Source organism: Malaclemys terrapin, chromosome 22 (genome assembly GCF_027887155.1).
Source record: "Malaclemys terrapin pileata isolate rMalTer1 chromosome 22, rMalTer1.hap1, whole genome shotgun sequence".
NCBI lineage: Eukaryota > Metazoa > Chordata > Testudines > Emydidae > Malaclemys > Malaclemys terrapin.
Genome location: NC_071526.1, coordinates 17432380 through 17457214, shown reverse-complemented (window position 1 = coordinate 17457214; position 24835 = coordinate 17432380). Strand labels below are relative to the sequence as shown.

General features: G+C 42.5%; 1 protein-coding gene across 4 annotated transcripts in view; it reads right to left on the bottom strand.

The window, feature by feature from the left end:
* Positions 1–21343, bottom strand: part of THRAP3 (thyroid hormone receptor associated protein 3) — a 67489-nt gene extending 46146 nt beyond the window's left edge. For 2 of the 4 annotated variants that reach the window (XM_054011887.1, XM_054011886.1), the window contains exons 1-2: positions 21261–21343; positions 11191–11271 (exon numbers count right to left, since the gene is read on the bottom strand). The gene's annotated coding sequence lies outside the window, so the exon portion shown is untranslated. Of the gene's footprint in view, positions 1–11190; positions 11272–15688; positions 15793–21260 lie in introns of all 4 variants that reach the window. The other 2 variants (XM_054011888.1, XM_054011890.1) reach the window with 2 other exon arrangements.
* Between the last annotated feature and the right edge of the window lie 3492 nt (positions 21344–24835).

Genomic DNA, 24835 nt, shown 5'->3' with positions numbered 1-24835 from the left:
AATCTAACACAAGCAAAACCAAAATAAACCATGTCCCTAGCACGTTCTCTTGTATGCAGGTACTACAAACTTACTGAAAACTGCTCCAAAGCAACATTGTAGCATCACGACTTTCCTGCTGTCTTTACATTTTTAATATGTACATTTGGCAAAGGAATGAGAAGGGGCACTCTTTCCCCTTCCACTCTAGTGCCCAAGTGGGATATTTTTCATACTATGCATTAACTCCCTGAATAAAAGAAACAACAGTCCAATGTTCATTTATCACTTGCACCTGTCATATCTACTGTATGGCCATTTGAGAATCAAACTCAGAGTGACAATCAAATATCTAGGGGTAGGTCTACATTACGAGGCTAAGTCGACCTCAGTTACACAACTCCATCTCAGTGCAAGGAGTAAGATCTGCCAGTTTGATTAAAGAAAAACATTATGGGAACAGTTTTTGACAAGCTTGAATATCTATAATAATAATAATAATAAAAAATGAAGGATGAAAATGATACGGTCTTACTTCAGTATCCTAGACAGATGTTAAATTTAATGACACAAAGCCAATTAAAGTCGCTGTTCTAAATGAACAGTCCAGACTCATTAAAAAAAAGGATTATATCTGCTATGTGTGACAACTGCATAAAAGTTATTTACCAGCAGCGTCACTCTGCGACTCTGATAAGGTAACAGCAAAACTCGTCTGAAATGCAAAAGGCATAGCTAACTACGTCAATGTTACTTCTCTCTGTCAAGTGTACAAAAAACCTTTAAATCTTACAGAACACTGAAAGCACCTTTTGGTTTTGTTACTTCAGAAAATGAAGTCTCAGTATTATTTTACTTTTCTAGTAGGTTTTTACTTCTTAAGTCAAGGCTCAACCTTGCAATGGAAACCATGCAGGCAGAATCCCATGAAGTCAGCAGGAAGGACCACTCACGCACATTCCGCCGTAGTACTGGGCGCTCACATAATTAAATAACCTTTCATTCAGAGTCCACCATCTTCATTAAGGCCTGGTCTACACTTAAAAATTAGATCAACCTAGCTCCGTTGCACAGGGCTGTGAAAAATGTCACGCTCCGAGTGCTATAGTTAGGTCAACATAACCCCCATTGTCAACGCAGCTAGGTCAATGGAAGAATTCTTCCACTGACGTAACTACCATCTCTCAACGAGATGGATTAACATCAACAGAAAAATGCCTTCCCTCGACACAGGATGCATTTACACTATAGTGGCATAGCTGCAGTCCTGCAGCTGTGCCACTGTAGCACTTGCAGTGCAGACATAGCAAAAAAGACTGCATGGATCAACATAAGCCTGAACACTTTTAACACTCGTTACTAAAAAAGTGACATTATTCAGAAGCGTGTGCACGTGGGGGGGCGGGGCGGGGTGGGGAATATTGATGATGATGGGCGATCACTCGTTACCGAGTATGATCATCTTCCATGGGAGTTATGGGTCCTCAGGTGGCTGACAAGGCCAATCCTTGAATCACAAGTTCTATTCCAAGGAGGGCAGATGTTTTCGGGCTCAGCAGGAGGCTGTTGACCATGACTGGGAGCCAGTCTCTCCTTCCTCCTGCACCTCTTGTCCTCTTCAGCTTGTCGGGGAGCAAGTTCAAAATACAGGGGACCATCACTTAGGACGTCACCCATTTTAAGCAATCCTGGGCAAGTGGAGGTGTGGGGTGGAGAATATTAGGCACCTTAGCAACGACAGAATTCAAAAGCCAAACTAGAAAGGAGGAATTTAAAAATGGTTTGAGTTTTTCAGTGAATCCAAAGTAAAAGAAAAAGGGTATTGCGGATAATGCCTTACTGGTGTATGAAAGCTCAAGACAGAAAATGGTATCTACATACTCAACATTATTTATTACAAGAAGATAACCATACAAGTCTGTTGAAGTTTCAAACATATCCCAGATTAGTCCGTTTTTAAATTTTATTATTCTGTAGATAATTTTATGTTTTTAATCACAACACAACCTGTCCATTTAGCAACATTAAAGCAGACTTTGCTTTTTATTTTCACTGGGAGCTTTCACAGAAAACAGAACACTGCAATTCCCTTTTATAGATCAGAATAAAAGCAAAATGCTGGGTACTTAATGGAGATTAATGAGAGAAATCAGAGTACAGTACACAGAATATCAGTGGTTTAAAATAACTGCACCTGCCCTACCATCTTGAAAGGGAACCTTCCTGGACAACACGGCCACTTTAACTCATGCCAAATTTGCTTTGAAAACAAGGTTCTAATTACTTGACTACTGCAAGGAGACACTAGCTTTGTCAAATATAGCTCCGCTTACCCTAGTTTCTATTCACTTTCAGAGACTGACTCTTCCCATATGAAACTCCAAACATGTTGTAACTAACCTAACTTTTAAGAGAGGTGTAATGGCATCAAGCTGTCAAAAATTTGGTTCACAGCATGGTAGAAAACTTATTTACAGATATTTTGTAAGAAAATGTTTTACCCTACTGCAAGCAAGGGGGCAACTTAAGTATATTTTTCAAGTCTGTTACACAGTATTATATAGAGTTTTTTTAAGCAGCAGCACCAAGGAGCCTCAAAAAAATTGCATTATGAATGTACATGGTGCTCTGAGGAATTGCTTGGTCAGTATTCTAGAGATCCTAGAACAGCAGCTCTTCCAGATTATAAAAGCTATAAAGCAAAACTGTTTTTTGTCTGAATTAACAGTGTGGGATACTCCCTATGATAGGGACACAGCAACATTGGGGTCCCATCCAAGTGTATTCTAAAACAATGAAATATGAAATGACAGAATAAATCTATTTTATTGACATTAAATATGTTTATTCTCTTCATGTAACATTGGGACAGAACAATCTATGTATTTGTTAACCAGTCTGAAGCACCATTCCCCCAGTACGTGAAATTACAAGGATAGAAACATTTAGTCAACTGAGTTTGCTGGACACTGTCTAATACTTGTTACTTTACATTACACAACGAATATAACAATTGTTTCATGCAGAATGAAAAAAAGCACACTTGAACAAAACCAGTACAATTTAGGGATCACACCCACTTAAAAAAATGTCTGCTCCTCTTTTTAATTTAACTCCTGATTCTACTAAAAAAAATCACCTATTTTGTGATATATATTTTCTAAAGACAGAGCACTAGTGATTTTTCCAGCAATTACACTGCATTTGAAAAATGGAACTATGAAATTAGCAGAAGCCTCCTAAGGAGTAAATGTCACGCAGTGCAATTTCTTATTCTAGGACATCAATTGTTTGTTTTGCAACAGATGTGTCACTGCTGAGCAATGCCGTTATGCATAACCAGTGGAAAGTACTGATTTGGAAAAGTTACCATAGAAAGCAGCAGCAATCCTTAAAAATTACAGTCTTATTTCATTTTACATGTACAGGCACAGTGAGAATATACATGCTTTCAAGCTTACATGAAATGCAGAACATACAGCCTCCAGCAACAGTTTGCTGCATAGCAGTAAAAATCACATAATGTATAATTTATGGTTTGATAACTTCCTGGTACAAGATTATATGGTGTACTAGATGTAGCTAAGCTTTCTAAAATTGAACTTCTGTTTCTAAGGTTAAGTATTTGCTGTCTCGGATACCATGAATCAATGTCATGGCATAGCAAGAATTTAGGTATCATACATTTTTATCATGAAGCCAAGGGGTAGCCCCTATTTTGACATTTGAAGAACATCCAAAGTATAAATACATAATTATTAATTATAAAATATACTATGCACTGCAACTCTGTTTATCCAACACTCTCTTTTTACACAGAGTGGTGTTTGGGAGCATTGTGCTTCTGGTGGTGCCAGATGTCCTGACCACTCAATTGTCAAAGATCACCTGTTGCCTTCCCCCAAGCATAGAGACCTTCACTCTAAATTCCAGTTTAGGTATTCCATCTAACTATTGCTTCACTTGGCTACAACAGCCATCACAAGCTGTCTTACTGGATGTATAATGCTGACAGCTAATAGCTAATGCATTCTATCCCAAAGGTAGCTTGCAAAATGCTGTTAAAAGCACTTACCCTTTCAACAATAGTATTTCTTCTTAATCTGGGTTCGAAATATGGATATTAGCATCTCCCCATGATGTTTGGCATGGTGCCCCAGGCTAAAAAAATCAATGTAAGGCTAATTTAAAGTCCTGTCCACCTGAATACTGCTAGCCCATACTGTACAGACAGATTTCAGCTCATCTTTCAGGAAAGAAGAAAATGGTGGTTAATTCTATTTTAGCAGCTGTGTAGAATTAAAAAAAAATATCAGCTCCTGAAAGCTAAACCAGCATTTGAGTATCCAATTTCACCAACTGTTTAAAGGTTCTGCAATACACAAAATTTCTGGAAAAGAGGCCAAAACAGCATGCAAAATCTCTAACTGAGAAGTAAGAAATTATTAGAATATGATGACCCATGCAGAAGAACTGGTGAAACCCCAAGAACTTATCTGAACTGGCATCTCTTAAAACTGCCCTGAATGGGAAAAAGGAGGGGGAACATGTTCTGGTTAAACTCTAGACACAAAGTGAGAAGTACAAAGACCTCCCTGGGAAGGGCAAATTATAATCCCATTTACCCAATCACTTGGTTGTAATTAAGGATACGATTTGGTCACGGAGGTCATGGATTCTGTGACTTTAACAGATCTCCATGTCAGCCCTGGGCGGCAGGGCTTTGGCTTCAGTCCCACTGTGACCGTATGATACCCTGATTTGTCCCTCCCCCCCCCCATGACTGTTCTGTGAATTTTACCCGAAAAAATTGTATCCATGTTTGTAATATACCCAGAATGTTGGTTGTAAACACCAAATGAGGGCGGACTGATACTCCAAAGTCAAATTTACATAAGAAAACTGAACAAAAAACAAAAAATCCTAAACACTAGTTAAAAAAAAAAAAAAAAATGGCTGTCATTTTTATAATGTTCCTTTTAAAAACAGTGTCCTAGTTATCATAAGCCAGTTGGGAATGTCCTTTAGATTTTAAAACGTTTTTTTCACTTGTTACCATAAAAGAAATATGAACAGCCAACAGAATAGAAACATAATGGTGTTTCTCTTGCTGCTGCAGCAACCAAAAAAACCTGTTCCTAGTGCCAAGCTGAGCCAAACAAAGGAAAAACATAGACAACTAAAAAACATGGGGATGGGAAGGAGGAGATGTTTGCCAAGCAAAAAACTCTCAAAAGGGCGTGACAAACAATGGAGAGTGAAAAAATAATTAAAACCTATAAATTTCACGGATTGCTGGAAAACAAATTTGCATCCAAGGTATGACAAATACAAAAGATGAGTTTCACAAAGGAATGCTTTATAACAAAAAAAACCCACAACATATTTTAAAGAATATAAATCAAAATCTTTAAATTACCCAAAAGTATGATCCATACGTTACACCACTAGTTTTAATCAATGCCATTTTATGTATCAGATGTCAGTCCCCTAAAAAGAGCTTTCTAAACATACATCAGAAAACAATTGCAGAGTCAGGAAAAATACTTGCTGGCTTTTACTCTCAAGTCAACAGTTCTCCCTCCATGCTACCTAGTTACATTTTCTATTTCCCACACAAATTACCCCCCTTTTTTGCCCTCACATAGTTTACCCCCACACTGGAAAACAATTATTTCTGCAACTGACATAAGCCACTTATAAAGCTTACAGGTTTTCTAATATTTTGCAGTAATGGAGCATCTCAACACCATCAGGTGGTGATGTATTATCCCCATTTTATATATGGGGGATACTGAAGTTTGAAGAGGTCAATCAACTTGCCCAAGGTAACAGAGCAAGTCAGTGGCTGATCTGCCAATAGAACTCAGGTATTCCAACACCAAGTCCTGTGTTTTAACAAGACTACCCTTCCTAAACATACATCACACCCCACTAATAGTTTATAATCTAATTTCAGGAGTTGTAACTGTGTTTCCATTAGATAGCCACAGCTCACGTTTACAAAGAAACTCCACATAGCCATTTCACAGATAGGTTTTGGAATCAAACATGTGGAATATCATAAAAATCTCATTGAGAGCGAGTCCCTAATGCATAATAAAGTGGATGATGAAACAACACATCAAGGGATGCAGTTCATACATTTATTTTAGAATGGAAGAAAATGATCATGAATGCTTATGGATCAATATCCTAATAGATAAAGCACAAGATGGGGTATTAATTGGTGTTTGCTACAGATCAAATCACACCTGAGAAATGCATAAACAGAGGAATCTTGAGTAGCAGCAGAGAGGTTATTTTACCTCAGTATTTTGAACTGGTGTGACTGTTGCTGGAATACTATGCCCAGTTCTAGTATCCACAATTCAAGAATGGGGTTGATAAACTGGAGAGGGTTCAGAGAAGAACCACGAGAATGGATTAAAGGATTAAAAAACATGCCTTATAGTGACAGACGCAAGGAGCCCAATCTATTTAGCTTAACAAAGAAGGTTAAGGAGTGACTTGATTCCAGTCTATAAATACCTATGTGGGGAACAAATATTTGATAATGGGTTCTTCAATCTAGCAGCGAAAGGTAAAACAGGATCCAATGGCTGGAAGTTGAAGCTAGAGAAATTCAGACTGGAAATAAAGTGTAAATTTTTGAGAGAGGGTAATCACCCATTAGAAAAATTTACCAAGAGTCATGGTGAATTCATGCAATCTAGGAACTGGGAACTTTTTGCAGTTTTCCCCATCTCTGATATGAAGGAAAGATTGGCTGCTTGATGCAAGTGTCTCTACTGAAGCAAAAAGCTTGATTGTATTCCTTGATCCATCTTTAATTTTCTTGGAAAACCTGGTTTCAAGTTGCATTCTGTATTTTAGTCTCCTGGCATAGATATTCAGCAATGCAACCATAGAGAAGTAGAGTTTAAATATAATCTCTCCAAAGTATGAATTGACAATCTGCAAGACATTTTACTTTCTGGGAGGGGACCCCAAAACACCACCCTGAGTGATATTTATCTGATGACAGTGTTTGCTTTTCTAGTATTCCCAGATATACTTTTCTATAGTCTGGATTGCTGAAATTCTCCAATACTATTGACATAAATCAAGCTATGTATGTGACTGAAGACCAAAATACTCGATAGCAAGACATTATGGCTCCAGGTCAAAGCACTTTTCCAAACAGAACAAATAAATTAATCAGAAATATTAGCTTTCCAAATAATTCCACTAGCTATAAATTAATCAATGTCTCCAACTCTGATGCTAGTTACTTTACTACTAAACTGAATTTATAAATCACACGGCGTAAGAAGCCTTAGATTTCCATTAAAGTCATTAAATAATTTGGATCCCAAACATGCCAATTACATCCAACAGAAAACCTTGATCGGGTATCCAGAACATTTGGATATTTGTAATAAGAAGCTGGAGACCTGGATTTTCTGTTACAACAGTAAAAATGAACAAAGGAAAAGTTTCCACAAAATACAGAGAAAAAATGGATTTTGCAGACATGACTTTTTTTTTTTTTTTTCCAAATGCATGCAAAGGAACAGAGGTGAACGAATGAGAACACCCACCAAAATTTCTCATTTCAAAACTAAATGACAGTTTCCTCATAGTGATGTCCTGCTAATACTGAGTAGCTGTTAGTGACTTGTGCATTTGTGGAAGCAGTTGGAGATCCATTAATCCTGTTTAGATTTTCACACTCCACAAAAGGAGCAGGAAATGCTCCAAAAAGTTCCCCTTTGCTTTGCATAACAAAACTACTCACCAATCAGTTCATAGAAAGGAAGACCAGACTCATATGCATAATTCAAGTTATTGTGCTACTTTCTATGTAGCCAAAGAAGAACAAATTGTGTGCCTGCCAATGAAGTTTCCAACCCCCACACGTCACTAATTCCAGTGTAGTCTGGAAACCAGCAGACTCCACATACTAATCTCATTTACCTCATTAAAACTGCACAACTTTACATGCAAAACTTTGGAAGTCATGTTTCCAAAGAAATAGTGAGTAATGCTAAAAACTGAATCCCAGTCCCTTTGGGGTCTTTTCTGATGCATAACATGAACAATTACAGCCAATATTGAATAATTAAGACCCTTTAGACATTTAGCCTACTATGAACCCAGACAGCTTTTATTGACAAGCTGCAAAACCAGATCAGATGTTTATTCCCAAGAAGTGTTTTGATTGCTTATTTGAACCTTGACTAACTCCCACTCTTCCCAGCAGAAAAACAAAATGGTTTTAGATTGTGATAGATATGGCAATTCCCTGTGATATTTCAGTAAGGTCGTTCAAGGATAAGTTTAAGTATCTTTGGGATCACTTGTATTAAATGGTTTATTTATTATTGTGGTCTGGGATTGTATATAACCTCTTAAAATGGGGACATGTGACAGAAGTGAGACCTGAGGGGTCAAAGGAATATATGGAAAATGTACCAAACAAAAACTGACTTGGGACAATATATGTGAAAATGGATTATCTTGGGAAGTCTGAGGAGAGGTTAATGCAAATTGCCCATCTTCGGTTATGCAAAATGCAAGCCTTTTGAAGCTCCCTCCTAAGGGGTTATTGCTTGCTGATCATCCGTTACATGAGACCAAGATCAAAGGCCCAAAATGTATAAAGGAAAGACTGAACTATTCACAGGTTTCATAGTAGCAGCCCTGTTAGTCTGTATCCGCAAAAAGAACAGGAGTACTTGTGGCACCTTAGAGACTAACAAATTTATTAGAGCATAAGCTTTTGTGGGCTACATCGCTTATGCTCTAATAAATCTGTTAGTCTCTAAGGTGCCACAAGTACTCCTGTTCTTTTTTTGAACTATTCACAGTTGTTCTGGTTCTGAATCAGACAGCTATGAATTTGTAGCCATGGGGAAAATCCAGTTACAGGTTTTGAAGGACTGACACCCACTAGAGCCCAAGGTTGGATCTGGAGTTACCTCTGGTAAGGTTTTTAGCATGTGTGTAGGTTCTTTTATTGGTTTTAATATGTTTTCTCTGAAATGTTGCCACCTTAAGAATAAACATGCTTCCTTAAAGGGCTGCATGGTAACTTGTAACTGCTAGCAATTATGCTGTTTATAGCCTTTGGAGAGAAAGCAAAGCACAGAGGCTGGTCAATTTAGGGAGCTGGCTACATGGAGATCTCATAGCATAGGCTGGGAACTGTGCAGCATGGAAAAACCCCAGTCAGGAGGGTGGGTCACGCAGGTATCAACTCAAAAGAGATGATGTCTGAGGAGCCAGGATGCTAAAGTGGGTGCCCTTGGTGGACCACAGGGGGTAAAAACAGAGGTGCAGTTGCCCTGAACTGTGCACTGGTTATCTTTTCATGATGTAGTCCTACACTACATATTTAAGATTATGGCCTATCACGACAGAATATACCATACTCATGTTTTGCTAGATTGTAGCACAGCTGTTCTAGAATATAGGTCATTTATTACATTTTTACATACTTCATTTCCCACCCCCCTTGAGCTAGAGGAAAACTGACCCCACTCCAGACACTGTCCCGCTACTATTTTACAGCACTCTTTATAAAACCCACTCTAATAGTGAAAGAAGGGACACATTTGCTGATAACTTTCTTGCTCCAACTCTCTTTCAGCCCACTGCTTCAATCCATCGAAGTGCTCTTGTATTCTCAAAAGTGACTGCCTAAAAATGAGATTGTGCAGTTCCATGTGCTGCTCCTGGGTTATAGTGTTTCAGAGTCAAGATGAGTTCTTCCTGGCTCATGCATAGACACCAGTGATAAAAATTATCTGCATCTGAAACTTAGTATAATTCAGTGGATGATGCATGAGCCAAGAGAGACTCCAGGTCACTCTCCCAAAGATGTACTAGCTCTCTAGGACTAGCCGAAGGAGGAAAAGAAATCAGATACGTTTTTTATAAGAACTGTGTACATATACATGTATCTGTATCTATCTTTTATTTTAGATATTTACAGGGCACCTATCCCTCTGACTCAGAAAACAGGAAACAACTCTTAATTAAGATGTCCATTTTTGAGAGTTTTGTTTGTTAGTTTGTTTACTTAGTTCAGAATCAAGAAGGCAAGAGGGATAACAGGATCACTGAATGGCAATGCAGCAGAGGCTGTCAAGCAAGGATGGCATGGTATTTACCAGAGGTGTTTTTTACCAAGAAAAACATGGTCTCTTCTACCCCAGGAAAATGTAGTTAGTACCAGTTTAAGGTATTTTCTATTCAAAAAACTGTTTCATTAATACACATCACATTACACTTAGCTTTAGTTATAAACTCAAATTTTGATTACATAAGGCAGTTGATACACAGATTAATTTAGGGTTGTACAAATAAAAAAACAAAACTGCAGAGGGTGTAATATTACATATATTACATAATATTTATGGTAAGTATAATACTGAACACTGGAATGTCTGCATATATTCTGGTTCGGTATTTTCTCACGGAAATTATACACGTCATGATTCTTATTTCAGTATTATATAAACAAAAAACAAAAAACATTCAATTATATGAAAACAACAACAATGCAGAGTTGCAGCATTAAGCAATCAGAAGCACGCAGAGTTGCAGATCCCAGTCCAGATCCATTTGTCCATGCAGCATTCTGTAGCAGACGACCAACTCTGATGCAGTGAATAGGCCAAGCCTATTCCGCAGTTTTGAATGGACGTAACCATAGTTTGAAAAGATTTGCTGTATGCCTGCTGAACTTGCTGGACACTGACGCAATTATTTTTCCCAGTTTAAGGCAGGTTTAATCTGGTATTTACCAGCGTCTTGTCCTAAACTAGCTTTTCCTTGGAAATTGCCAACCCAGCTGTCGAGAGATTATTTCCTTATTGGTGTGATAGGCTCAATGAGTAGAGAAGATAGGAATAGTGTTTGCAGTTAATTTTTATTCCCTCTAACAGAAGAACAATTGTAACTTCCATGTAGTGATGATTTAAAATACCCAAGTTGTCCCATTTCAGGCAGTGAGATATTCACATTATCTAAAGTGGCCATGCAGGACTCTCCAAAGTTCTACCTATTCAAAATGATTATTTACATTAATGGTTTGCTTGGTTTTGCCTTCAGTGAGGTTCTGGTATCAGTTCCACACCCCTTATCATACCTTTTAAGTGCACATATTATTTACAAACATGTTACATTTGAAAACTGACCAGACACAAGACTGTATTTACATACCTTGTGCAAGTCTATTAACTGTGGTCCTTAGCTCTTAAACACCTGGTCTTTGTCGCAAATGGTTAAACTCTCCCCCAGTCTCTAAACAAAAGAAATCATGTATCAGCAAGCATGTAGGTTTACTGGGATAAGAAAGATTGACTAAACTCAGTAGTCTTTCTCCCCTGCACTCCTCCCCACAAAGTACCAAAAAGTTTCAAATATTCAATTGCATCAGCAAAGTAGTTAAAGCCCTAAGTCAGCAAGTGATCGATCACAACTATGACACTATACAAACAATAAATAATAAATTAGGTTAGTTGCCAATGTATTTTATATTTGTTGCACACCAATAGGAATTGGTTCTCTTAATAACAGATCTAGTTCTCTTGGGGACAGAATTTAAACATGAGAAGCAAGGAGCAAAAAAGCAATGCTTCCATGTTCACAGTACGAAACCCAGGGGCTTATTCACTAAGATTAGTAGTTTGTTGCTCTTCTCACAGCAGAAACTGAAGTGAAATACAAATGAGAACAAGTTTGACACACACCCTGGCTGTCTCTGGAAACTACAGCTCCCCTCTTCTTATGGCCACATTACCACCATAAATAACAAAGGAATGATCAAAGTGGCTGGGAGCCAGAGCTACCGGCTGACATGTGGGGGCAGGGAGAGACCATGTGGGTCCTCTGTACATCCCCCCTCCCCAGAAATAGTGAGGCCCCTTTGAAATGGCCAGGAGAAATTTTTTTATTTTACTTTATTAATTACAACCAGAGAGAGGCCAAGCGTCATATATGGAGTGGGCAGGGATGAAGGAGGGCACTTGGGTTGAATAAGGGCTGAGAAGGAGATTGACTAGTAGCTGAATTGAGGGAGGATGGGTGAAAAAGGCTTATGGAGTGACAAGTGAAGAGAAACTGCACGGTAACCTCTGCCAAGTTGTTTGTTGTCAGTTTCTGTTTGTTTGTCTTATCATTTAGGCCCTTATCTTCATGGCCCTGTTTTCTATGTTTGTACAGCCTTGCATAAGGGGGCCCTCAACCTTGGTCGGGGCCTACAGGGACTACCAGAACACAAATATTTCCCTCTTCCATGTACAGCAATAGTGTACTGTGTATGGAGGGATGTGGTGTGACAGTACACTAGGGCTGTTGTAATGAAAAGTGCAGGGCGATCATTATTCTAGTGAAAATAATCTTCCCACACATCAGGTACCAGTTAATATCCCTTTATACGGCCATGAAACTATACAACGTTGAAACTTGATAATGGGCTATGCAAATTATCCACAGCAGATAATTGAAAATAAGATCCTAGCATACATGCAGACAACAATAAGAGCTGAAATCAAAATGTATGCTACTAGCTGGTACACAAACCTAAGGGGAAAAACCACACACACACTTGACTCATTACATGGGGAGGCCAGAATGGAAGTTCGTTCTCAGAAGAAGGTATTCCTGAGAACAATCCCAGCAACTGCCAGTCATCCCTTCACAATGCTGCCTCATTCTAGGATAAAGTTACATGGCTCTACTGACGCTGCCCAGAACGGTCAGTGCACCATAAATTATTTGCTACGCAGCCTGCATATTCTCATATTTGAAGAGGCTTGAATTTTTCTGAACCTGTTCATCTTTACAGAAAAGAAAATGCCAGTGAAAGACTACTGAAAAAAAAATATCAAATGTTGTCTCACTGAGATTAATGTGCTCCGCCCATCACTACCCAATACTTTAGTGTTCTCTGAACTGCCACTGTGTTCTATAAAACAGCAGCTTCCCGTTACCATGGAGTGAAACCATGCAAACATGCCAGTGAAAAAGTAATCCCATGTTGTTATCACTGTTTATAGCTCCAATATTACAAAGTGAAAAAAGTAGAAATTCAAAGCTCTCTCACGGCTAGTAGCAGTGATCACCTTCATTACCCTGCCCCTCTTTTTCAGATGCAATAATGCTCTTCACCAAAGGACAGAATGCAGAAAGACCTTTCCCAGCATAAGAGACCCAGGGAGTTAGACTGAAGTAGTCACCCAGAGAACCTTCAAAATGGCAGATATTTCTCTCCAGCCACCACTTCAGAGACTAACAGAACAGAGTAGGCCAAGATGAGCTGCTGTAGGCACTTAAATGTGCTTTCATCCTCATTCAGGGATCTGCCGTCAAAATGTACAGGCCAGCTTCTAAAATCACCCCACACACGGCTGCTGAGTGGTGAAACCAGTTGGTCTATCTCTGCTGAAGGAAGGACTCTAGCAATATGTCTCCAAGTGTGCAGTATGTTTGAAGGACACACACATACTGACCGCAAGGAGTGCCACCATGGCTGTAATGGCTACAATTAACTCATGAGACACTGCAAACAGTTATCTTCCAAATATTTTCCAGTGAGTCACAGTACCTTTTGAACCTACTGCTATTAAATCTATCTCAGGGCTTGGCTACACTGGTGCTTTACAGCACTGCAACTTTCTTGCTCAGGGGTGTGAAAAAACACCCCCCTGAGCACAGTAAGTTACAGCGCTGTAAAGCGCCAGTGTAAACGGTGCCCCAGCGCTGAGAGCTAATCCCCTGAAGGTGGAGTACCTGGAGCGCTGGGAGGGCTCTCTCCAAGCACTGGCACGCAACCACATTCGCACTTCAAAGCGCTGCTGTGGGAGCGCTCCTGCGGCAGCTCTTTGAAGTTTTGAGTGTAGCCACAGCCTCAGATACATTTGTCAATGCCAGTAGACCTACACTAGTCTATATAAATGTAAAGCAAAAATATTCTCTCGCACACATACAACAACCCTCCCTGTCACCATCATAACTAATGTTGAAACAAAAGAGTCAGATGACCACACACATTTTCTGTACCAGGCAACTATTATCTGCACCCGCAGGTATTAAATACAGCTCAAAGTAACCTAACTTTTCCAGCTATGGACAAGCATTAAGGATATGCGGCTGCTTAAACAATTACTAAGTTTTAACAAGCCAAACCGTCATTCTGTAAAGACAAAACCAGAAGAACTGAAAATCCAGCAACTGGCTACTATTATTTTACACAGCTGGTAGTGTGAGTGGACAAGGAATGCCATGACCAAAAACACCCTCAGACTTCATCTGTACACCTAGATGCTTACATGGCCTCCAACAGCATACTTTCTTTTATGCTACATAAAATGAAATCTCTTGATGTGAACGGGTGCAACTCCATTGACTTTAGTAGAGTTGCACCTGCTTTATGAGAGTGGCAAATTTCACTCAATCCATTTTGTTTCCTACTAACATCCTTGAGAGTCTGACCACAATTAAAGGGCATCCACTTCTTTATCTAGCTACCAAATATCAAAACACCTAACTGGTAATAACATTCAGAACACAGCTCTAATTTAACCTGAAAGGCTGATTGCTTGATTTTAAAATGGAATTTGCAAAACTATTTGAATTAACCAAGCTTGATTATGCTGATAAGCCTCAATAGCCTTTGTGCCAAACTGAGTGGTACTAAAGCACTATAATACAGGCTATGCACATTTCATTTAGAAACACCCATATCACAGAACAGCTCCACTAAAGCAATTCAAATTAAAAAAATTAGCAAGGGGCCTGCTTCACCATATAGGCAGGGCTGCCATGAGGCATGTTTAAATTTGAGTCTCAAGCTCCCAAAACTGACAGTGCATACAGCTCAAGGACAACGCCTCATACACTACTCAAGCAATCCTCCTTCTACACAATGCTTGTTATCCAAGAAAGGGTTGCCACAATGCCCTGGGGCTTGTCCAGGACAGGGCAGAAACATAGGGCAGGTAAAGTAATTTAGAGATGAGGGTGATTTCAAAGGTAAGATGAGCAGAAATTGTAAAGCATATCTCAGCATGATCATAGACAACACTTCTACAACGACTTGAGTAAAGTACAGAGCACCAAGTTTGGCCACACGTAAGCAGGGTGGATTTGATTTAAATCACTAGTCAGGAAGACTCGATTTAATCATGGATTTCTAAATAAAAAAAGTGCATTCTTGTTGGTTGTTATAACCTTAATACATATTCTTCACAAGTCAGACATGGATGTAGGTTTCATTTTTAGAAGGTACACACTATACATTTTTAAGTGATTTATTTTGAAAACTTTTCAGATTAGTTTTACAGTTATATCAGAAAATGAATTATTGTTTGGTTATTTCATTTACCAAAGGTAACTGAAGCAGATATTTATGAAGTCATTGGGAGTTGAACTATCTCCAATTCAACAGGTTAATCATTAATATTTGGAGGATTTTCTTGCCATGCTGTATTAGGAGAACACCACCAGACAGCCATTTAAATTGTTTTATTTAACTAAAACAACAACATCATGTATTCTGGATTTTTTTCTTCAACAGCAAACATAATATTTTAACAAAACAAGCATATGAATTTTTGAATTTAAACATTCAAGTTTTTTAAAATTAGGTTTGTTTTTGTTAAAATTGTTTTTAACTAAAATAGTTAAACGAAATATTTAAAAAAAAAAACACACACACCAAAGATAAATCAACTATCAGCCAGGTCAACACGAGAAACTTAAATATTGGCTTCTTCAGCTAACTCAGTCATCTTCACCTTCATTTTCCTGTTTGTTCATAATCTGGAAAAGAAAAACAAGCTCTCCTGCTTTTTCAGGTCCCAAACGATTTCTCAATTTGGAATGAATTAGTCCAAAGGAAGAAAATATTCTTTCTATACCGGCAGAAGCTACTGCTGTTAAAAATGAGATTATCACTTCAACAGTCTCTGAATCCAAGTGCTTAAGTGATTTCCACCAGTTCACTGGTGTGGCTTTCTTTAAATCATCATCATCAAACATATATTTCTTGAATGGTTCTTATTCCAAAACTGGGTCTCTTTTACGGCCTGCTGCCATTATAGGTTTTCCCTTTTAGCGAGTGAATGGTATGGTAGATCTCAAATCAATGAAGGCTACACTCAGAAAGACCTCAAAACTTCTGGAATATGCGGCTCAAACAGTTTCACTTTTATCTCCCTCCCTTCTCACATTTATCTCCAGACTTCTTCTCTTTGTCCAGATCTATTCCGCCCCCAACAATCTTCTATTCATTCAACTTTCTGAAACTTTGCACTTTTAGAGAGAGATAAGGGATTGACTCTTGTGTACACAAATTTGCAGAGGACAATAGGGTTGAGGTCTGTTATTTCTCACCTCTATATAATTTATTTATTTAAAAGCATTTTTGCTGTTAACAAGCATAGTATCTCCGGAGACACAAATCCACAGTTTGGGAACTGCAAAACTAAGCATCTCTGATGGCATCTTCTAGACTGAGCACTGAGCCTCATTGGGTAGATAGAAAGCTTAACCTAAATAATCTATACAGAAGCCCCTGGAACCCTTTAAGATTGGATCCCTAATTCATGAACTATTGGAACTCATTTACAAAACTTTTCTTAAAAATTACATGAATATATTGCCTTCTACTATAGAATTAGAATTTATAATCCCTATTCCATGATGAGATATCTTTGAGCTATAATGTACTTAATTAAAACTCTTTAGATGGGTTTTTTCCTCAAAAAGCATTTTATCAAAAAAATCTGATTTAAATAAAAAAAATCAGATTTTTTTTTTTAAATCATTGATTTTTATCCACCCTGCACATAAATTAGAACTTGTACCTGATGGTTGCCAATGCACAGCCAGCCACTGACTACCAGACAGCTCAGGAGCACATTAGGCATCAAATATTTTAAAAAGGCACTAGATGGGGAGTGATACGAGCCCATATTTACAAGCTAAGATTTGGTCTCCTTGCAGAGAGCTGGATGGTGAATAAAAAACACAGGGCTATGAACAGGAAGAGAGAGAGAGAGAGCTTGGCAAAATGTTTCTGCACTGTCATTCTGCCTTCAGAACAGCAATTACCCATTCCTCAAGCCTGCTACTCCTTCCCATAAGAAAGGAGTACACCCAAGGCTACCAGGAAATCACTTTGGCTGCCCAGGCATGCCAGCTTGGGTTTTCCCATTAGTATGTGATAAGACCTTCTGCATCTTCACTGTTTACTACATGCTGTACAGCACTGCAGTGGAACAACCACTTTTCCTCCTCCTGCAGAGAGAAACCCAGGATGAAGACAGAGCTATATAATACCACAACTATTAGTCCAGAGCCGTAGAACATTCTCCCTTCAGTGCAGGGAGAATTACTCCTCGTAAGTTAATGACACGTTCTTAATTTTAAAGGATCGGAAAAGATTTGTTAAGAGATAAATAAATACAGTGACTCAAGATATTAAAACTATCAATATGTTTCAAAAATTGACCAAGGTCACTGGTCCCTCTGGTCTGAGATAATCTCATAACCAACAGTGTCTATAATGGCACTCTCCAAAACTTTTTGAGACAGCTCTTTTCCCTTGGCTTTCAGCACAGTGTCTTCTGTACCTGGCAAAAGAGAGACCAGCACTATTTTTTGTACTACTGTAGATATGCTGGAACAGAAGGAAATACAGATTCCAAGAAAAGCTGAACTATGGAAAGGCACTGGAAACTCCTTGAGGTATTCTGTGCCTCAAAAATATACATTTTACATGACTCTCCAGAATAACTATCTTGCTTCATATGCCTTTCCAATTGACCTTATATATCAGAACAGGTGACAATGCCTCTCATTACTCAACCCTTTCCTCACACTGCTTTGCTTTCTGCCAGTGGATTAGTTCTTGCCTGTTCTAGCTCAGATATCGCTAAGGTGCCTTTCTTTGTGATATTTAAGCACTTAGATGGTCACAAAAAGAAGGAATCAGATTCCTTCAGCAAATTCTGAAGGCCTAAGATTTACAAGCCAACTGTTGAGAAACACATCCTTTTCCTGGACTGCAAAGAGGGTCAGAATTCATAGCAACAAATAGGACAAACAGAAGCCCTCTCCTAATACCAGCATCTGACTAATGAGATGGCTATACACAGCATGCCTTAACACTATAATGTACCTCCTGTCTTACTAGGTACATATATTACAGTTATCACCATAAGCATGCACACTAGCTCCCTGATTTTGGTGCCAGAAAATAAAGTAACTGCCTTTGCCAAACAATAATGTGAGGAAAAGCACATAAGAGCATAGGCATTGCATCTGCTGTTGTGACTCAATGTTCACTCCAACAAGCACTCTGTTTTGGCACTTCCACAAAGACTGAAGCAGATACAAAGTGAGGCAGAGGACTCTCTCCCTGCTTTTAATTATCTACGTTAGCATACAGCACCCATCACTGTCGTGTCTTGGCACTGGCACAAGTTGGTCAGTTTTATGAAGTGGGCAAACTGTTGTAGTCTCATAATCTATTATGTCATAAAGTACTTTGCTCCTTGTTCTATTCAGTGAGTTTGCCCATAATGTTGCTCTCTGAGTAGAAACACAGTTTTCCTGGGGGTTATCAGAAGATTCATGTTGGAATATCTGTCTCCTATCCCAGCAGAAGTCTAGTGAGAAATGATGCTATACAAAGCAGTTGCAAACCTCAAGCTCCTGAGCCTATAAACAGTTATCTGGGCCCATAAAGCAAACAAATACCCCATAAGAAAGAGTCACTGCGGTGTCATGAATCTTCAGTACCTGCCATATTCAGAGCAGCATTCCTTCTGAGCTTGCCCAGCAGAGTGGTGGTCATATCACCTTCAACTTAAGGGAACACTAAGAGGCTTAGCAGATGGCAAGAGTGATAAAGCCCATATTAGGCACATGTCACTTAGGAATGGGTTAAATATATATAATTTATTATATTTAGATGAAGGGTAAAGGTACTGGCCTCAGCTTTGAGGAGCATCAAGTTCCAGGTCTAAATTACATGAATGAGCCCAGTTACACAGGACTCCAGCTTGTCTTATATTTTTACAGGTTACATTAAATACGTTTCCCAAAATAATCCTAATAGTCATTATGAAGTAAAACTTTGCCATTTCTAAAAGCAAAAACCAATGATTTAGAAGCCGGATAGTCAGACAGCCTAGTGACGACATACTGCACTGCTGGAGAATCCAGCTTAGTGTCCTAGCTCATTTCATACCTTGAATAACAATGTCCAGAAGGGAAGCAGATTTAGTCTTTGGGCAAAGCAAGCAATGTCTCTTCCAGTTTATCAAAAAGGGACCTAGATAGTCTTAGATAAAAATCTAGTCCATTTTAGTCCTCCTATACAGAAGATATGAGTATGATTATGAGACTTACAACAAAATAGTGTCATTTACAGTAAAATTCCAATGCAACCACCACTTTCTCTGCAGTTTTATAGATCCTTAACTTGTAAACATGGCAGGGAAAAGTCAAAGGATAAATATTATATTAGAGACAGGTGAGGTAGTATCTTTTACTGGACCAACTGCTATTGGTGAGAAAAAGCTTTCAAGCTACACAGAAGACCAAGGGAAGAGCTCTGTGTAGCTTGAAAGCGTGTCTCTCACCAACAGCAGTTGGTCCAAAAAAAGATATTACCTCGCCCACCTTGTCTCTCTAAACAATAGGTTACTAAATTATTCTGAGGAACCCCATTTTCTCAAGGGACTGGAAGTGGAATACACAGCATTTCACATCCATGTCACCAGGAGTCCTTTATCAGATGTTCACACAGTGACTAGCACAACCTGGTTGTGGCCTTCAGACTATACTGCAGTATACCTGTTAAATAATTTAACATTTTAACATTACATTGGCACTGACTAAATATTATCTTCAGGGATTTGGAGGGATATACGCAAAGGGAGGCAGATCTTCTAGAAAAGTAGTTTCTCAACCTTTTTGGGCTCAGGACCAATTTATAAATGTTGATAGCCTATCACAACCCAGTAAACAGGCTGGGGGTGGGGAGGATGAGAGGTGTCAGGTTGCAGATCCCATCCCACCCCATACTGCCCCTGTAGTGGCAGTTCTGGTTCTGAAGGGCTGGCTGGACTTGGCTTGCAACTCCAGGCACTGCAACATCTGGGGTTGCAGCACCACTCAAATTGGGCTCCGCTGGCCCCCCATTGTCATGATGGCAGCCCAGTCCAACCAGCCCTGTGGGACCAGAGACACAGCAGCCATCACGTGACACTATGAAACATTCTGGTGACTCAATTTCAGGTCACAACCCATGGGCTGAGAACCCCTGCTCTAGAACAGTTCAAGCCCCATCCACACTGGCTGAGCAAAGTGTGTTATAACCCATGAACCATGTTACAGCCTCCTTATAAACACTAAACAGGGCACACGTGGGCCATTGCGCTTGCCCTCTTTCCCAACAATAAGGACTGCAACTGGGTTCTCCCCCCCCCCTGCTGCAGGCTCCCATTTCACGGCCTGGGTCTGCCCAGAGCGGTGCAGCTGGGCTGAAGGAAGCGATCTCTCCGCGGGTCACGGCTACAAACCAGGCCCACGGGGGACAGCCACGGCAAGCGGATTTCTTGGGCCTAATCTCCGCTCGCATGTTGCCGATGTAAGCCCCGGCGCCGATGCCGTTACAGCAACCGGGCCGTGCGTGGGCCCGTATCACCCGCCTCTCCGCGGGGCGCGCTGGTTATGCACCGCGGGCGCGGGGCTAAGACCTTGGCCGGAAAAGGAGCAGCCCGCTCAGCACAGGCCCGGCGCGCACTGCCCCGGGCCCGCCTCCCTCGCGCAGGGCCCACGCAAGGCGGAGGCTGGAGCTCGGGGTCAGCAGGGCCTTGCCCGTGGGCCGAGCCCGGGCCCGCGATCCCCGGGGGGGGGGGGGGCGGAGACCGGCCGAGGGGACGCAGGGGGCCCGCCCCACGCGCGAGCTGCCCGCCCGGGGCCGGGCCCAGCGGCCGGGTAACGCGGGCCGAGCCGCGCGCGCAGGCCGGGCCCTAGGCCGGCAGCTCGCGCCCGGGGCGGGGCGGGACGGGACGGGACGCTGGGCCCAGCCCCGAGCCGCCGCCCGGGAAGGGGGCTCGTTCCGGGGGGGGGAGGGGCCGAGCCCCGGGGCGGCCCAGGCCGGGATCGGCGGGACTCTCCCCTCAGGGCCGGGCCCGCGCGCGGCTCCGCCTTGACGCGCTGCGGGCCCGATGCCGCACAAGGGCGGAGGGGAGGCGCTAGGCCCGTTCACTCACCGGCTCCTGCTGAACCCGCGGCCTCCGCTGCTGCTGCGACCGCGCCGCTTCGCCTCCTACGACGCCGCCTCACAGGCCCCGGCTCCCGCCTGCCGCGTGGGCTGCTGGGAGACGCAGTCCCCGAGCGGCCTCCGCCCATTGGCCGCAGCGGTGGAGGGGACTACAACTCCCGGCAGGCCCCGCGCGGGGGCCGGCCTCCTCCGCAGCACGCGCCGCACGTAGAACGGAGGGGGTGGTGCTTCGGGCGGGGTCAAAGGTCCCCTCACTGGGAATGGGGCCTCATAGGGGAGGGGGTAAACTCCCCCTGGGGGTGGGCCCAGGTTGGGGGGTTAGAGCCCCTGGCTGGGGCTGGGGTCAGGGTGGCTAACCTGGATCCTGAATTGGGCAGTGAGAAAGATTTTAAAAAGAAATCGTAGGTGCTGCTTGGAACCGTGGCCATTAAAATCCTTTCAGCCAGAAGAGTGGCTCTTGCTTCCGACAAAGCCTTGAGCCCGTTCTGTGTCAGGGTATCTGAAACCTCTACATGCGATGGGGAGGGGCTGACCCCCAGGACTTGGGAAGATTCATACTGGCGAATAGTATCAGGGGGTAGCCGTGTTAGTCTGTAGCCACAAAAACAACAAGGAGTCCGGTGGCACCTTAAAGACTAACAGATTTATTTGGGCATAAGCTCTCATGGGTAAAAAACCCACTTCTTCAGATGCATCCACCCACTATGAATGGATTTGGAGACTCAGCAAGAGGCATAGACCCTTCTGCAGGGCCTGGGGAGCTATGGAATCATTGGTGTTAGAGGGACATCATGAAGCCTCTACTCTGCTTCTAGCCAGTACTGGGTTAAATTCGTTCTCCATGTGATAGGAAATGTCAGGACATGAGACACAATCCGGCCTCTGCCACAGGATGTGCCACAGAGTACATGGAACCCTCCCTGAAGCTGGGAGAGGCTGTACCAAGCTGGAAAGAACTCCACAGAGGAGGTTAAAGGGGAAAGAGCTAGTTCGCATGAATTAGCTGCAGAAAACACAGGCAGCTTTTTGCCAGAGCCTGTTGAGCAGGCAGTTTCAGAAGAGGCCTGCACTGAGTTGCTGTGGCTGCCTTTGCCCAGATGCTGCTTCCTTGTTTAGAGTTCTCCTCCCCGCTTTCTGCAGCCATCTCTGCACTAGAATAGGATAGAACAAGAAACCCACAAGTTATGGCCTAAAAATTCATGTGTTGAGGCAGGCACCAGGAATGTGCAAACTATCCTACTGAGTGGCAAAGTCAAGGGATTGGAATCTGGCTAGGAACCAAGAGCTTTAGAGGATGGGTTAGAGCAGAGGATCGTGAGTCTGGACTCTCAAGTTCTATTCCTGGTTCCTCACTGCTTGAGTTTGGGCAAGTCACTTCACTTCTTTGCCTCAGTTTCCTCACCAGAGAGAGAGCAGGAATGGACTTTGTCCAGGGCTGCGAGGGTCAGTTGGTAAAGTGCTGCCCAGGCTTCCTAAATCTAGATCTGCAAAGCCAGGTGGAGAATCTCCTGAGAATTGACTCGTGGTTTTTCAGCATTCGGGTTCCTGCCTCTGCCTGAAACTGGAATTGAGGCCATTTCTCCTGACCTTTTGGAAACTGAACAAGTATGTATTTACAGTTCGGTTTTAACCTTGGGCAGCAACTGGAGGGTCTGGGCTTGTTCCAAGCCACCTCTCTCCGCCCAAAGCTGGGAAATTCTCCATGCGGGTGCCCACTCCTAGTGATTCCTTTGTTGCACGCTGCAGTTTTAAGACTCGTCCCTATGGCTTTGGGGAAGTCTGGCTCTGGGGGCAGTAAGGCATTGCTTTCTGCAGGGGCGGGAAGGTGGTGGAGCAGCAGAAAGGGGTTGTGAGGTTTAGAGGCTGGGTTAGAGCAGGACTCTACCTTTCCTTCAGAAAAGTGCCTGATTTCAGAAGCAATTAAGCAAACAGCCATTGTTGCTTACAGGCCCCAAGCCAGAGGAGTCTGGATTGTTTTTCACTGACCTTTGAAATTACCTAGGGCTGCTCTTATGATTTGCAGGACCCCAAACTATCAGGGAAAAAGAGCAGGGAGTTGCCTCCCCTCCTGTGCCTGCTGCTAATGAGAGATGGTCGGTGTCAGAAAGCTGCCCTGGGATGGGGACTCCATGGCAGCAGAAGCCCAAGTGATTGTTTCTTTCTCTGCAAGCCTTGTAGCTGGAAAGATTTGTGTGTTCACAGCCGGGCCCTGCTGCTGCCACTACGAGCTGCTACTAGCCCACACCTGATTCACAGTGACTCTTTCCTTGCTGGTCTGCCCGGGGTCTTACTGGTCTAGAGATCAGAGCCTGGGGCTGGATTTGAGATTCTGTCTGGGCCTGGGCAAGACCCTTCATCTCTTTGTGCCTCAGGGTTCTTACCTGTCCAATGGGGTTAAGAATAACTTGCCTTTTTCAAGGGGGGACGGGCATGAGGCCGGCTTCCTTCGTGGGGGTACAGGGCTTCCAGCAGGGAAGGAGCTGAATGTTATTTCCTTTATTATTCCTGGTGAAAGGCAGCTGTGAGGGTCCCATGGCAATTAACAAAACAAACAAAGGCCCAGCTCAGCGGATGCTGATTTCCAGCTGGTGCCTGCAATCTTTCAGGAGCACACACACCACAGCGCCTGCTCAGCCACCCCAGTGCGCTCTTTACAGACAGGCTCTTGTTCCAAGTGCAGCTTCAGGGAGTTTTGCTCAGAGCTGACACCTGTTTCATTTATTTGCCCAGTTGAGCCTCAGGCCTTACAATTCAGCCAATGAAAACCCAGCTATGTACACTTAGGGCTCAATCCTCAGCCAATGGAAAGTCTGGCAGTGGCTGCGGTGGACTTGGATTGGGCCCACTGGGCCCAGCCTGCTTTGGAAAGATATTGCAGATAACTGCATCGCAGCCAGCTAACCAAGCACCACCTGTCCCCATCCCTGGGGGGCCAGTGCACTGGGCCCTTCCTAGTGACAACTGAACATGCAGGGGACTTGCGGGCTGGCCTTGTGCAGAAGCAGAGGACAAGTTGTGGGAGAAGATCCCTGGTTTGACTGTGAACCCTGCACTGCCCCAGATGCTGCTCCGCCCCCTGGAGCCAATGCATGGGCTGTTCCCCTCCAATCACTGGCAGGGTCCCTCTGGGCTTGACATAGGGCTTGATCCCTGATATTTACAAGTGGAAGGAAAGTCTGGGGCTTTCCACACTCTCAGGCTTCTTGGAGCATTGCAGGGCTTGCCAGCGCAGCCTGTGGGTTTTTCCACCTGCAGATGGGATCGTTTAATTCCATGATCCATCAGCCTCAGGGCTGGCTTGGTGACATGGTGCTAACTCAAGGCCTCAGATGTCTTTATGTGTGAATTTGTGATGGCAAGAACTCGCCTCCCAGCCTCCATCCCAAGAGCCACCCACCTGATGTGTCCTCTGTTGGAACAGATCTAACAGGATGGCTCAGGCGTGGAGGAGGGTCCTGAGGTACACACCAAGCGTCAATTCCTTACTCTGCCACTGACTCCCTGTGTGACCCAGGGCAAGTCACCAGCCTCTCTGGGCCTCACTTCCCCAGCCCTTGTGTGTCT